This window comes from Natrix helvetica (genome assembly GCF_964273705.1).
Source record: "Natrix helvetica genome assembly, chromosome: 2".
Lineage (NCBI taxonomy): Eukaryota > Metazoa > Chordata > Lepidosauria > Squamata > Natricidae > Natrix > Natrix helvetica.
In genome coordinates, this window is record NC_138552.1 from 202,080,359 (window position 1) to 202,095,084 (window position 14,726).

General features: G+C 37.6%; 1 protein-coding gene across 2 annotated transcripts in view; it reads left to right on the plus strand.

The window, feature by feature from the left end:
- Window positions 1-14,726, plus strand: part of LOC309388316 (uncharacterized protein) — a 93,171-nt gene that overhangs the window by 17,559 nt on the left and 60,886 nt on the right. The gene's annotated exons all lie outside the window — the stretch shown is intronic.

Here is a 14,726-nt window from a genome sequence, read left to right on the forward strand (position 1 = left end):
TTGTTTTTCTGACGCCGACTGGGCGAGCGACAAGAAGTCACGCAAAAGCACTTCTGGTTACATGATGTTCCTAAATGGTTGTCCTGTTTACTGGCAAGTGAGAAAACAGAGTTTTGTTTCATGTTCATCTACTGAAGCTGAATATGCTTGTGTTTCAGATGCTTGTAATTCTCTAACGTGGTTTGATGCTTTGATCACAGATATCTGGACACGTCCGATTCGACCAATCACCGTGATGGAAGATAATGTATCTGTTGTTTATATTTCTGAGTCACATTTTACAGGTTCTAGGTCCAGACACATTGACATTCGTTATCAAAACACAAAGCAATTAGTTAAGCAAGGTTTTGTTAAATTGCAATATGTTTCTACACATGATCAGATCGCAGACATGCTTAACAAACCACTTGCCGCAAATCAACACGAGTATCTGCGAAAGAAGATGTGCCTTAATTGATGATTTGATGACGTCAGCCCAGACTAGCAAAAGAAGGGGTGTCACGATGTTAAAAAGTTTGCTAGGCCTGAACTGCCTAAACTGACACTCAAGAGTTAAACTAAGAAAGTTTTATTGCGCAGGTCATAAAACAAAAAGTTCTTATCTGAAAGTGATTTATTGCGCATGCGTTTACACATTCCAGTACTAAATTCCTTTCTTCTTTGTTTGGCTGCCAGCTTGGCAGACGTAGCTTTCATTATCAAAATGTAACCATTAGTTATTTCTGTTTCATTTACTTTTATTATTTTATTATTAAAGTTTGTTTATTAATTAGAATACTTTTGAAGATTTTTATTTTTCTCAATATCTCAAAAGATATGCGGAAGGGAATCAGCCACGGTCCATTGATCTCAGATTTCCCCAGGGCATTTTTTCCCTGACAACTTTGTTCCAATTAATATATTTTGAGCAATTATAACCAATGAGAAGTGGAAAGTACCAAGGAAAAATAATAACAAAATCAAGAACTGGGGAAATACGGTCTTTTTTTTTTTTTGTCTGCAAAAGATCAAGATGGCTCCAGCTTCTCTTCCGTTTTCACAGTAGTTGAATTAACTAAATTTAAGGTGGACCAGAATTTTGAAATAAGATTGGTATAACTAACTGCAATTTTGGAACTGTACATTAAGGAAGAACAAAAGACCAAGATGGCTTCCGTCGCCTTCCCCAGCTGAAGTAGATAAATTTAAGGTGGACCAGAACTCTGAAATAAGAATTGTATAATTAACTGTAACTTTGGGACTGGATACTATGGAAAGGTGGGAATTTGAAGAACTACGTGAAATTATAAAAAATATGCATAAATCATTAAAATCAAGCCTAAATAGAATTCTGAATTCAGAGAAGCAGGTATTTAAGGAAGAAGGGCAGGAAGTAGGGGTGAGAGACAATGAAGGGGTAGAAACGGTGGGAAATAAAAAGCAGACAAAAAACTCCATAGGGCTTGGCAGTGGTATAGGGAAAATTATAAAGGGGTGATCTGTCTCAACAAAAGGGAATAAAAAAACAGATAAAAGATGTTTTGGAGGTTGACAGTGGCATAAGGAAAATTGAAATAGGACGTTATACCCCAACAAAGGGAAATATAAAATATCTTTTTGATGGAGGCTTGGGGAAAATTGAAGAGGGTGGACATATCAAAACAGAGAAAAGGGAAAAGGCAGGAATAGAGAAGTGAGACAAAAGACTTACTAGGAAAAAATTAGACAACTAGAAATTGTTATATGGGAAAATATAAAGCTAAGATAAGAGGTTTATTCCTAAATATGACAATAAAATGGAGTTGCTCACTGACTGAATATGATAATGGAAAGATAATTAAATAAAGGTTAAACATGAAATATGAACAAATATGAAACTGATAAGGGGAGATTGTAAAGCAGAGGTTTGTGATTCACTTTTATATATGATAATTAAACTGAGTTGCTAATTGATTGAATATGACAATAAAAGGACAATTAAGCATGAGTTAAAATATATGAAACATGGACATATATAGAACTTTTAAGATGAACAAAGTGAGATGTGTACCGCTTGTTATTCTATATAGGAGATTAAGGGAATTGTAATGAACATTGAACAGTAAGGATTGCCATTTATAGACAATTAAGGGTAAACCAAAATATGGAAAAATGGACAGGCAACATGAAATATACTTACAATGGGAAACTATTGAGATTTAAAGACAGAATTACAAAGTGGGGGCATGTAAGGATGTATAATTATATAAACATAATGATGAAAATAGCTGGGAATTGTAACTAGGTCTACATCTTGGCCAAAATTAGGTAGGGGGAGGGAGTTTAAAGTATAACGACTATATATTTATACTTTTTTGTTCTCTCTTTTTTAAAAAATGAGGAGGAAGATACATGTTAAAATTAAATATGTATACTGAAAAGTAACTATAAATACCATAAACATAAAATGGAGCTCGCTCAGAAGATGAAATACACCAAGTAAATGAGATGAAGAGTGTGAAGTAGAGAAGAGAGGTAAGGGAAGAAGATAGGGATAGGAGAGAAGGCAGGGGGGAAGAGGAGATGAGAAAGGAGGAGTGGAAAGGGGAGAGAGGAAAAGGAGAGAGGAAGGTGAAGTAGAGAATAGAAGGGTGACAGAGGGAAGAAAGGATGTAGCAAGGGGTAGGAGAGAGGGAGAAGAAAGTGACAAATATGGTGTATGGAGAGCAGAAGAACCAATAATTGCTTTTGGGAGTTGATGGTAAGATGATGTAAACATTTAATAATACAATAAGATGTTGGCTATATAATAGTATACATATGGTTATATGTTATGAAAATTAAACAAAAAAAACTTTATATATATATATATATATATATATATATATATATATATATATATATATATATATATATATATATATATATATATATATATATATATATATATATATATATATATATAAAATATGAAAGCATTGAGTTTGCCTGAGCTACTCATGGTCCTCTTCAATATCTGTTTTAGAGTGGACTGAATTGTATCCTCTTTTAAAGAAGAAATTTATCACTGTGTATGTCCACTTAGCTAACCTCCATTATTTTATAAGCGTAGAGGAACAAGGGTCTAGCACATTCACCTCATCAAAGTGAAAAATATCTATTCTGAACAAGCAATCTTAAATCATCTGGACCTCTCTTAAGTATGGGTCACAAGGACACACAGATATACGACTTTATCTGCAAAGTAAATAATGTTATCAATGAATTTCAAGCATTCATAGCTATAATACACCCCAAAACGAAAATAAATCCTTTGATTAATTATAAGCAAATAACACATTTTTAAAAATCTGTACCCAAATACATTCCTAAGCATTCAGCACAAAATAACAACAGTTAAAATCTCATAAGAAATGTGCTTGTTTTCTCATTATAACATGGCAATATATTCCAATGGACTTAATGTTGTGTCCTTCTGATTGCATCATGCAAAACTTGAAATATTGACAGTAGAACAGACGGTTTCAGATTTAAATTAAACATTTGGTTTGAATTATACAATCATTTAAACTACTACTATAAGGTAAGAACGCCATCAAAATGAAAGACAAACATGGGATCTTTTTATTTTCTTCAGCTTCCATGTTAAATTATCACAAATAATGACATCCTCCAGATGACATGATCGTTATATATGTGGCTGATTTGTATAAATCATTTGATTTGCCAAGTTAATCTGATTGGATGATTTGAGTAAAATTGATCTAATTGATAAAATCAATCTAACTTAATTTGGAACTGAAATGGGCCAATTCACCTTTCCTTTTTTTAAAAAAAAATCTGCACATGCTTAAATTATCCAAACTGTTCTAATATATTTTAAGCTTTAAAGTATGGCTCCGTGATTTATCTTTCCAATTTGATTTGTAAAGTGGATTTAACTTGGAAATTAAATCACAACTACAAATCTGATTTTTCATAGAATCCTAATAATTGATTCAGCTCTATAATATGTTTTTGACTTATATCAAATCTGCTATTCTCTGCAGTTCCTCTCTACAACTCTGATGGCATTGGTGTGACTAATACTATCAGTGCTACTAGACAAGCATTACAGAATAGCTATGCCAAATAACTCTGGCGCATTCTCATTCACATACACATCTTATTTAAATAGTAACACTTGTGGATTTTAGGTTAAAGCCAAGCTTTCAAACATTCTATATTTAAAATTGATGATGGAGAATTATGTATGTTGCCTTCATTTTCAGATATCTAGTCATTAAAACTATTTATGTAACTAATTAACTATTTTGAAAATTATTTCGGTGAGACTCTTCCAAAAAAGGAGCGTGTGTATTGGAGGGGAGGGGCAGAGAACAGAACAGAATTCTTAGTAAAGGATGAAATACTTCAACAAACACTGATTATAATGGTTTTTGAATGATTTTAATTAGAGGGTGAAATGCACTTTAGATCACTTTGTTGATCTTGGCAATTTCAAAGCTGGCTTTTAGTGTCTGTGTTTTTCTAAAATTCTTGTTAAAGTATATTTTTAATTGTCTTACAAAATGCCTTTCCTGAGGCTTTAAAATGCCTCTTTGGCTTTAATTGCAAATTCGGCTTCAAAATAAACTGTTCAAATTATAGTTAGACATTGATATAACCCTGAATGGCAGGACATATTACACTGCAATAAAACTGCATGGTGTGGCCCTGTGTGAAGATATCCAACATAAACTTTTGATAAGGAGAGAAAAATAAAAGGATCATAGGATGCATGTTTGCTGTTGCTTCCTTTTAAATGAACCTCCCCCCCCCCATCCAGAGAATTTTAAATACCTTTGAATAAAACTGAAAACCAAATGATAAAAAGTGGGAGAGCTACTTAGCTTGAATAATTATTATTTTAGGCCAATAGTCACATAATTCTCTTAGTAACATCAAATAACCAGATCAGTTTTCCACAATCCCACTGCTGAATTACGAATGGAGGATGTAGGCAACATTTCAAGACAACAAACCACAAACCAAACAACACTCCACCCTTCCATTCCTATGCTAAAAGCAGAATGTTACTCAGTCTAATTGAATGTAGAGATGACCTTGTTGAAGGATTGGAGGAGCCATTCAGGAAAGGATAACACCTTAATCCAGGGGTCCTCAAACTTTTTAAACAGGAGGCCAATTTATGGTCTCTCAGACTGTTGGGGGGCTGGACTGGCTGGCTGGCTGGGCATGGCTAGGTGGTCATGTGACTGAGTGGGCGTGGCTAGGTCATGTGACTAGGAGGACGTGGCCAATTGAGCAGTCCATTGAACAATGCACACAAAGCAAACTTTAATTTGTTTTGCTCCTGGGGGTGTTTTATTTGCTTTTGTTTGCATGTTGCTCTTTTGGTTGCCTTTTCTTTTTACTAGATCATTTTTTCAGTTATTTAGGAGTCTAGTGGTCCACTTCAGGAAACTCAGTTTTGAAGCAATTCTTCTCAGCCCCAAAGAGCTTGAGAAATATGTCTGTCTGTCTGTCCGTCTGTCTGTCTTTCTGTCTGTCTGTCTGTCCTTAGCTATCTTCTGGAGCCAGGTGAGGTGAAAAATGAGCTGTTTTTTCCAGGTTTTTGGCCTCCTGGGGCATTTGTGTGCCCCGTTTTTCATCCCCTCCACCTCCAGAAACATTCTGCAGGCCAAAAACAGGCCAAAACAGCCCATTTTTGGGGGTGGTGGCCCATTTTGGGGGGCAAAATGACTCTTTTTGCCTCCAGGGGCATCTGTGCGCCCCGTTTTATACCTCCCCCCCTCCAGATCACCTCTGCTGGTGAAAATTGTTGGGCCTTATCTGTGGGGCTTGCGAAACTAAGTCCTGTGCTCAGCTGAAGGGTGAGTGGGGTGATGCGCGTGGGACAGCCTTGTCCTCCGTGGGCTGGATTAATGACTTCGGTAAGCCGCATACAGCCCATGGGCCGTAGTTTGAGGACCCATGCCTTAATCTATGACTCAGTAGAAAACATGAGAAAGGAACTCCCCAAACTTCAACTTGATTTTGATATTAGAGAGGAGCAGATAAAACAGGCTATTAAGATTTTGTCATTATATTCCACAACAATAACATAGTATTTCAGCAGTCCTTGTTGTATCTGATTCTTACCTAGCCTTCTGAAAAGACTGGCATCAAAACCAGTCAGAGTTTCTCTTTGCTCCCTCTTATACCAAATAGAATCAAGGTGGAGTTTCTTTTTCATGCTTTTCACTTTCCCAGAATTACTGTCATTTCTCTTCCCCAGTGGCTCAACCATTCCTCATCAAGGTTATCTTACATTCCTTTTTGGTCGCAGAGATTGGGGCTTTGTCCTGCTGAACCAATGTACTGTATCTGAGTTCTCAATTTTATATAATTTTGTGTGTGTCTCTGTGTGTGTGTGTATACATACACATACATACATACATAAATACACACACACAGATACACACACACACATACACACACGAACTCAGCTACAATACATTGGTTCAGCAGGACAAAGTGCCAATCTTTGTGACCAAGAAGAATGTTGACAATCTAATATTGATATTGACATGATAGCAGTGTTCCAATATCGAAGGATTGTTACAGAGAGGAGAGGGACAATCTATTTTCCAAAGTACTTGAAGGCCAGACAAGGAAACTGATGAAGGAGAGAAACAAACTTGAATGAAGGGGAAATTTGCTAACAGTGAGAACAATTAACCAATGGAATGCCTTGCCTTCAGAAGTTGTGGTTGCTTCATCACTGGAGGCTTTCAAGAAGAGACTGGACAGCCACTTGTCAGAAATCGTATAGGGTCTCCTGCTTGAGCTGGAGGTAGGACTAGATGACCTACAAGGTCCTTTCCAACTCTGTTATTCTGTAAAGCAGCATAGGTTGGATTGGATACTTCCTGTAATTTGGAATTCATGCTTATGTTGACACGGCTTAAAATTGCATTTGTCTTCTTTTATAGCCAGTAACTTACTCACACTCACTTTGCAATCAAATATTATTCCAAAATCTTCTTTACAAGTACAATTATGAAGCCAAGTCTCTCCCCCGCCCCCATACATAGTAAATTGATTCTCATTTGTCTATATTCTGTTCTATTACTTCAGTCCATTTCTCTAACCCAATGTTTCTCAATCTTGGCAAATTTAAAATGCATTGGCTTCAAATTCCAGTATTTCCCAGGAAGGCTTGCTGTCTGGGGAATTTTGGGAGTCGAAGTCCACACATCTTAAGGTTGTCAAGGTTGTGAAACACTGCTGTAACATATCATACTTATCTTGGCACCTTCAATATCTGTCTTTGTAAATTTGGTTAAGTATTCTTCCACTTCTTCATCTAAATCATAAACCAAAATAGAGAGGAATAAAGGACCCATCTCAATATTTCTCTCTGATTTGATGGAGGACCATTGAGGAGCACTCTCTGAGTACAATTTTTGAGCCAGCTGTGTATCCACCTAACTGTGGATTGTCATGTTGCCCAGCATGCAACAGTATTTTAGGAAAATGTAAATCTATCTGATGCCGCTGCTGCTCATGGACACCTTTTGAGCACATAATTTACTCATAGTATTTTAAGTACTCACATGATTACTATCACATTTTTGTGATCAAAATAGCTGCCAATGTGTATGAGAAAACGTTCTCCCTCTTGAATAGGTACAATAGTGCTGCACACTATATGTACCTCCCACTTGTTATCAGTTGTGTAGTGTCTCTATGGCATGAAACATTTCAAATCTCTTTCTTCATCCCAACTCCTAATATCTCCCCACGAAAAATTATTGCTATCAGGGTCCATCATTATTACCAAAGATATCCAAGGCTTTTCCTTTTTGATAGAGTATATTGAATTTACGGATTATGCTTATTTCTGCCCTGGAATCAGTTTTATTCTTTTTCTTTTTTCAATTACCAAGGTTGACTTGCTTTCTGAGTAGTGTTGATAAGAATTAGTAAAAGAAACAGTGTAATGTTGTAACAGCAAACATCTGTTTAAATATGCTGCTCGCTAAAAGGCGGAGGAGGAAAATTGATATTTATAATTCATTTATTTATAGTCATTTTAAAAATAAATGTCCACTTTTATACGACTATGGGCAGCTAACAAGATTAAACAAAACTGTAGTCCAGTTAAAACAGAATAAGGGAAATAAAATCTTTTTTTCCCAATCACCCTAATGATGGATAACCCAACCCTGTGGATGTCCTGCTAATATACATATTCCAGGAATATAATAACCTATTGTGTTTCTTTTCCTGACGTTTTTTTAAATATAAAAAAAATCTCTTGTTGCAAGAAAACAGATTTTGCTCTTCTGTAAGGATTTTTTTGCTCTTCTGCTGCAATTTATTATTTAAGGGGGATTCATGGGCCCTTATAACAATGCAATCCATCCACTTCATCAATTGACTGATCTTTGAGGTATCACAGGGCTTTAATTTTTGCAACAAATGTCTAAGCAGGACAGATAGTCCTTGAATTACAACAGTTCTTTTAGTGACTGTTCGAACTTACAACAGCGCTAAAAAACTGACTTATCACTGTTCACATGATCAAAATTCAGATGCTTGGCAATTGACTCATATTTGGGATGATTGCAGTGTCCCCAGATTATGTGATCTCCTTTTGTGACAAGCAAAGTGGGGAAGCCAGATTCATTTAACAATCATGTTACTAACTTAAGAACTGCAGTGCTTCACTCAACAACTGTGGCAAAAAAGGCCGTAAAATGCAGCAAAGTTCAGTTAACAACTGTCTCACTTAGCAATAGAAATGTGGTTATATGTTGAGGACTACCTGTACGTTCCACCGGATGTTATAAACATTATCAACAATTATTTAGTGCCATCTATCCCTGCAAGATACCATTAGCACATAAAAATTTTAGTTTCTCTTTTATAACTGAATGCTACAGATTGGAAAAAAACTGAATTTGCTCTGGGAAAGTTTATATGATAATATTCTTGTTAGCATTTGACATGCCACAGGACTGGATAAAGATGATGACAAACAAATCATTTTGAAAAAGTTGAGGAAAACCTTTTCCTTCTCTAAGTTGTTATTGTCAGCTCACTTACTAAAGACTGATTGCATGTTCACTCAGTAATCTGCGGAATTCTGGGACTTGAAGTATCCAGTCCTAGTGGAGAACAAACTCTAACATCTCTGATGCAGCCCAAGCCTCAAGAGACGGATTTTCAACAGATGTTTCAACAAATCTTAAAGGGACAGGAGGACATAAAAAGTCAATTAAAGGAGATGAAAGAGCAGTTTAAAGAGAACCAGGACCAGACGAGCAAAAATTCACAGAGACTGGATCTTTTGGAGGGGGGACGGCTGAGATGAGGGGGGAGATGAAAGGGGTGCAGAAGGGGAACCAAGATCTTGAGTCCCACCAGATGAAAACAGAATTTGAAAGAATGTCTTTTTTCCTTAGGTTCCAAAATGTGGTTGAGGCAGATGATGAGGATTTAAGGGACATCATGACAAACATTTTGGCTGAATACATTCAAAAAGAAAAACAACAGATGGGATGGGAACTGGATCTGGTATATAGAGTAAACTCAGCATATGCTAGAACACATAATGTACCCAGGGAGGTACACATTAAATTTCTTAGAAAGACCACAAGAGATGAGATTCTGAGTCAACAAAGGGGGCAAGCTCTGAAATATCAAGATAGAGAAATAACCATTCTGAAACAGATCCCCAAGAAAGTGAGAGAGAAAAGAAAAAATTATTCGCAATTAGCGAAGAAGCGTTACCAGAAGGGGGTGTGGTTCAGATGGTTGATGCCTGAAGGTGTGCTAATTTTCTGGAAGGATACTAGAGTTAGAATTAGCACAACCACAGAGGCTCAGGCCTTTATGGAAAAAAACAAAGCACTCCTAGATAAAACTGATGATGTTACACCAGATCTACAGGACACGGGAGGGGCCGGAGCGCTGCTGGCAGGGGGAGAAGGGGCAATACCAAGAAAACTCAGATCACAAAAATGAAGAGGAAAATCTGCTTGATAAAAATTGATTGAAATTATTACCTGAATCTATATGCTGACAAATATTGCTATTTAGTATTAAAGTTTATGTTTAAATGAATATCATGAGTACGGGGGGAGGGGACACCTTCTACATATTGTAACTGCCAAAATTTGTAACCCATTCCACCACCCCTTTCCCTTTTTTTCCCTAAAAAAACCAATAAAACTTTGTTTTAAAAAAATAAAGTCAGATGAGCATTAAAAAAAAATAGTGGTATTTAGTATTCTTTCTCTTTTATTCTTATTCTTTCACTGTTTTTTTGCCATCAAGCTAAAACCTTTTCACTCTCCAAAAACATTGAACTTTTCAGTATAATTTTCAATATCTGTATCACTATATGCTCTGTTAGGCATGCTTCCTAGTCCCTATCAGCTGACATTCGTTGGCTGATGGGACCTGTAGCATGGCCAACCTGCCAGACTGAATTGGATAGATAGATAGAAACAACTGGCAGAAGACGATCCCTTGGGTAACTCTGTCCCAGGCAATGAAGGGCTTTCAAGCTTACAACCAACACCTTGAATTGAACCTGAAACACACTGGCAAACAATTTAATTAATGCATTAGTGATGCTACATCTGTCAAATATCCAACATTGATGAAGCTTCTGAATCCTCTTCAAGTGCAGCTCCATGTTCAATGTAGAATGCAATAATCCAGATGGGAGGTCATAAGTGAGATACCATAAACTGAGCCTCCTGGTGCAAGTATGGATGTAACTGGCATATAGCTGGTTTGCAAAAGGTCCTCCTGGTCATTTTTTTAGCCATTTTGAAGAAAAAAAAATTAAACCTCGCATTACTCCTCATCATTAAACATCACATTACTCCACATCATAAACCATAGTCCACTGCTCTTGTGTGATTTGGTCCCACCTTTACTGGATTTACTGATGCATGGTAATCCTCAGCCATTATAAAGCTCAATTCCATCCGTTCATCCACCGTAGTTGTAGGTCCTTTAAAACAATTGCTGTATCTACTTCACAAGAGCTTTTCTTAGAAGTGGATTATATACACCACATTTAGACCCGTGATGGCGAGCCTATGGCATGCTTGCCACAGGTGGCATGCGGAGCCATTTCTGAGGGCACATGAGGCGTTGCCCTGTCAGCTCCCTGAATTTCGGCCTTGATTTTCATCCATTCCTTGCCCTACGGAGGCTTCCCTGAAGCCTCTGGAGGGCAAAAAACCCCCACCCAACTCACAAACCAGAAGTTCGGGAACAGAACAACTTTAGATATCTAGTAAAGGAATGTTACTTCCAAAGTCCTAAAACAATAGGCAAAAATAAATTATTAAGCAAGCTTCTTTTCTATATTCTAAATCTAGATGTTTTGTATATAGTCTAGATCAGTGATGGCAAAACTTTTTCGCCTTGAGTGCCAATTATTAAACAAGCTTCTTTTCTATATTCTAAATCTAGATGTTTTGTATATAGTCTAGATCAGTGATGGCAAAACTTTTTCGCCTTGAGTGCCAAAAGCACGCACGCATCCATGCGCTATCGTGTGTACTTGCATGCCCACTCCCATAAGTTAATGTCTCCCGTGCCATGCCTCCTGCACATACAGACGTGACTCCTCCCCGCTGCCCCACGCATGCACACATGGCTTTCTTGGAGCGTGGGGAGAGTGAAAATGGCCTCCTCCTACCCCCTCCCCGGAGGCCAGAAATGGCCTATTTTCTGACTTCTGATGGGCCAAATAAGTCCATTTTCCACCCTCCCCAGGCTCCAGAGGCTTTTTAGGAGCCTGGGAATGAAGAAAAATGGGCCAACAAGCACATCAGAAGTTCCAAAAGAAATTTCCGATGTTTGCATTGGGCTGTTTTTCACTTTCCCGAGGCTTCAGGGTAGCCTCCTGAAGCCTCAGGACGGTGAAAAACAGCACAACAGGAAACCCGAATGTTCATTCCCAAACTTCCAGTTTGCATGTTGGGCCGTTTTTCACCCTCCCCAGGCTCCGAAAAACCCTCTGGAGCCTGGGGAGGGTGAAAAACAGACCTATTCGGCCCATCATAACTCGGAAAATGGGTCATTTCTGATCTCTGGAGGGCCTCCGGGGGGCGGGCTCCAAGAGGGGGGGGTCACATGTGTATACACAGGAGGCATGGCGTGGGGAGCGTTCAATTATGGGGGTAGGCATGCTTTCGGCACTCAAGGCGAAAAAGTTTTGCCATCACTGATCTAGACTATATACAACACATCTAGATTTAGAATATTGAAAAGAAGTTGCTTAATAACTTATTTTTGCCTATTGTTTTAGGACTTTGGAAGTAATATTCCTTTACTAGAAACCTCAAGTTTTTTCTGTTATAGGGCTTATGCTGGAAAGCAATTTTTGAACTGTAATTAATTTAAAACCATCTAAGCATCGTGAGGGAGCCAGTTTAGTATATTGGCTAAAGAAACTAGGGGATCATGAATTCTAGTCCCACCTTAGGCACAAAACCTGGGGCCAGGCAGACGCTGTTTCAGTCCTAGGAAGTAGGCAAACAACCTCCAAACAACCTTACCAAGAACAATGACTTAAAGAGATGTGCATGTATACACATGCACATGCACACAAACACACACACACACACACAGAGAGAGGTTTTCTGGATTTTACTGTACACACCAGAACAAGCCATAGTAGAAGGTCTGTGATCATGTCTTCTATTTGTTCAATGGGGTGAACATGACTGAAATCCCTGTATACCAGAGCAACATTTTAAATGGAAAGGAATGCTCTCCCTAGCAATAGCAACAGCACTTAGACTTATATACTGCTTCATAGTGCTTTACAGCCCTCTCTAAATGGTTTATAGAGTCAGCATGTTTCACCCTACATTTTGGGTCCCCATTTAACCCACCTCGGAAGGATGGAAGGCTGAGTCAACCTTGAGCCTGGGAAGATTTGAACTGCCAAGTTGCAGGCAGCCAGCAGTCAGCAGAAATAGCCTGCAGTACTGCACTCTAACCACTGCACGACCGTGTCTCATATAGCTTCCCTAGTTGCTCCATAGAGCAAAATGTACAGATGATCTTGCCTTTGAATCTATTTTTGTACAAGCTTAGTGTCCAAGCCCTTTCTGCTTGCTGTGGGAACTGTAATTCAAAGATTCCACAATACAATAAGTGACTACACAATACACATAAGTGGAAGATTCCAAGACCTTCTGGCAGCTGGAGGTTAGTAAAAGTAGATTCTGCCTCTCTGCGGCCTTTTCCACTTGTGAATTTGACCTGCTACCATGAGATTGATCAGGGAAAAGTGAGATACATTTAACATGCTGGGCTATTCTTCTAAGTGTCACTTTAAGCTGCACTTTTCACATTACTAGGTATCACACTCTCTTAGATGCATTCTGTCAGGAAAAACGGTACTATTTACGTCATTTATCTTGAACGCTGTCCTTTTTTCAGAGTCATAACCTTGAACTTTTCAGCCAGAACATACTATTCATGTACTTGTTTTGCATTGTTATTTTAATCCTTCTCTCCTGGTGTTTTGGGGTTGTTTTTTTTTCTTTTTGGTACTGTTTGTCTTTTTGGGAAATATTTAACTTGCTTGGTTAAAATTAGCTTTGTTATGTAGAGAGAGTGCTAGGCTACTGGAATTTTCCCCTATAAAGTCAACTTGATCTTGATCTTTATTGCTTAATATCTGCAACACAAACATAAATCTGCAGTTTTATGGCCAGCTTAGACCCAGAGTGCAAGATGTCATTCAGCAACAGAAGCTGAAATAACCAAATGGAATTGTTTTTTCCTCTCAAGGATTTCTTTAGTTTGGAACTTCTTTATGTGGTATCTCATTAGTTTAATGCAACTTAGTAAACACACTTTTTTTTGGGGGGGGAGTTATATCTACATTGGAGTCTTTTTTTCTATGGTGTAATTTGTGTGGTGGTGGTTGTGTCTCTCTCTGTGCATATAGTAAGAAAGAAGAATGAATGCTGCATTACACCAATTAGCATGCCTTTCACAGCTGCCAGAAGGCACTAGAATCTTCCACTTATGTGTGTTGTTTGATGGCAAAGTTGGTTTGCATAAAATTGGTTAGGATAAGACTAGAGCAATTATTTCTGATCATTCAGGGGTAGTTTTGCTATATCGCGTTTACAAATTATTGGGAAAATGTTATTGCACCGCTATGGATTTCAGGAGATTGAAATAAATGAATTTGCAAAAGTGATTTGCAATCATTAACTTCACACAGCTTGCTCTCTAGACACTTGTAACAGAATTAAAATTATGAGAATACAGATTTTATGGTGTCCAGCTATTGAAGAATTTCCCAATTTGTCCAGTCTTTCTTGATAATGACAAAACTCCTCTCTTCATCAAATGAACTGGACAGATTCTTTGTGGTATTATTATAGTTATTCTTTGCCCAGAAACAGGCATTAAAGCAACACGCTTTAAAAGAGGTTGTTAAGGACTGGTAAAATATTGTTTTTCCGTAGTTCTGTAGTGTAACAACTCCTCTCACTATACAAGACTCTCCATACTAGTCAGTCTATCAGCTAGAATCATTGTGAACAACTTATAGTCATTACACAATAATATTGGCCTATGGGTTCTTGTTAAAGTCAAATCCTATCCCTCTTTAGGTATTAATTGACCTTGTTCTAACTCTCGGGCATCTTTCCTTCCTGTAGGATAGAGTTCATCATGTTTTGTAAAGGTTGTAAAAGATCATCCTCAAAACATTTATAATAATA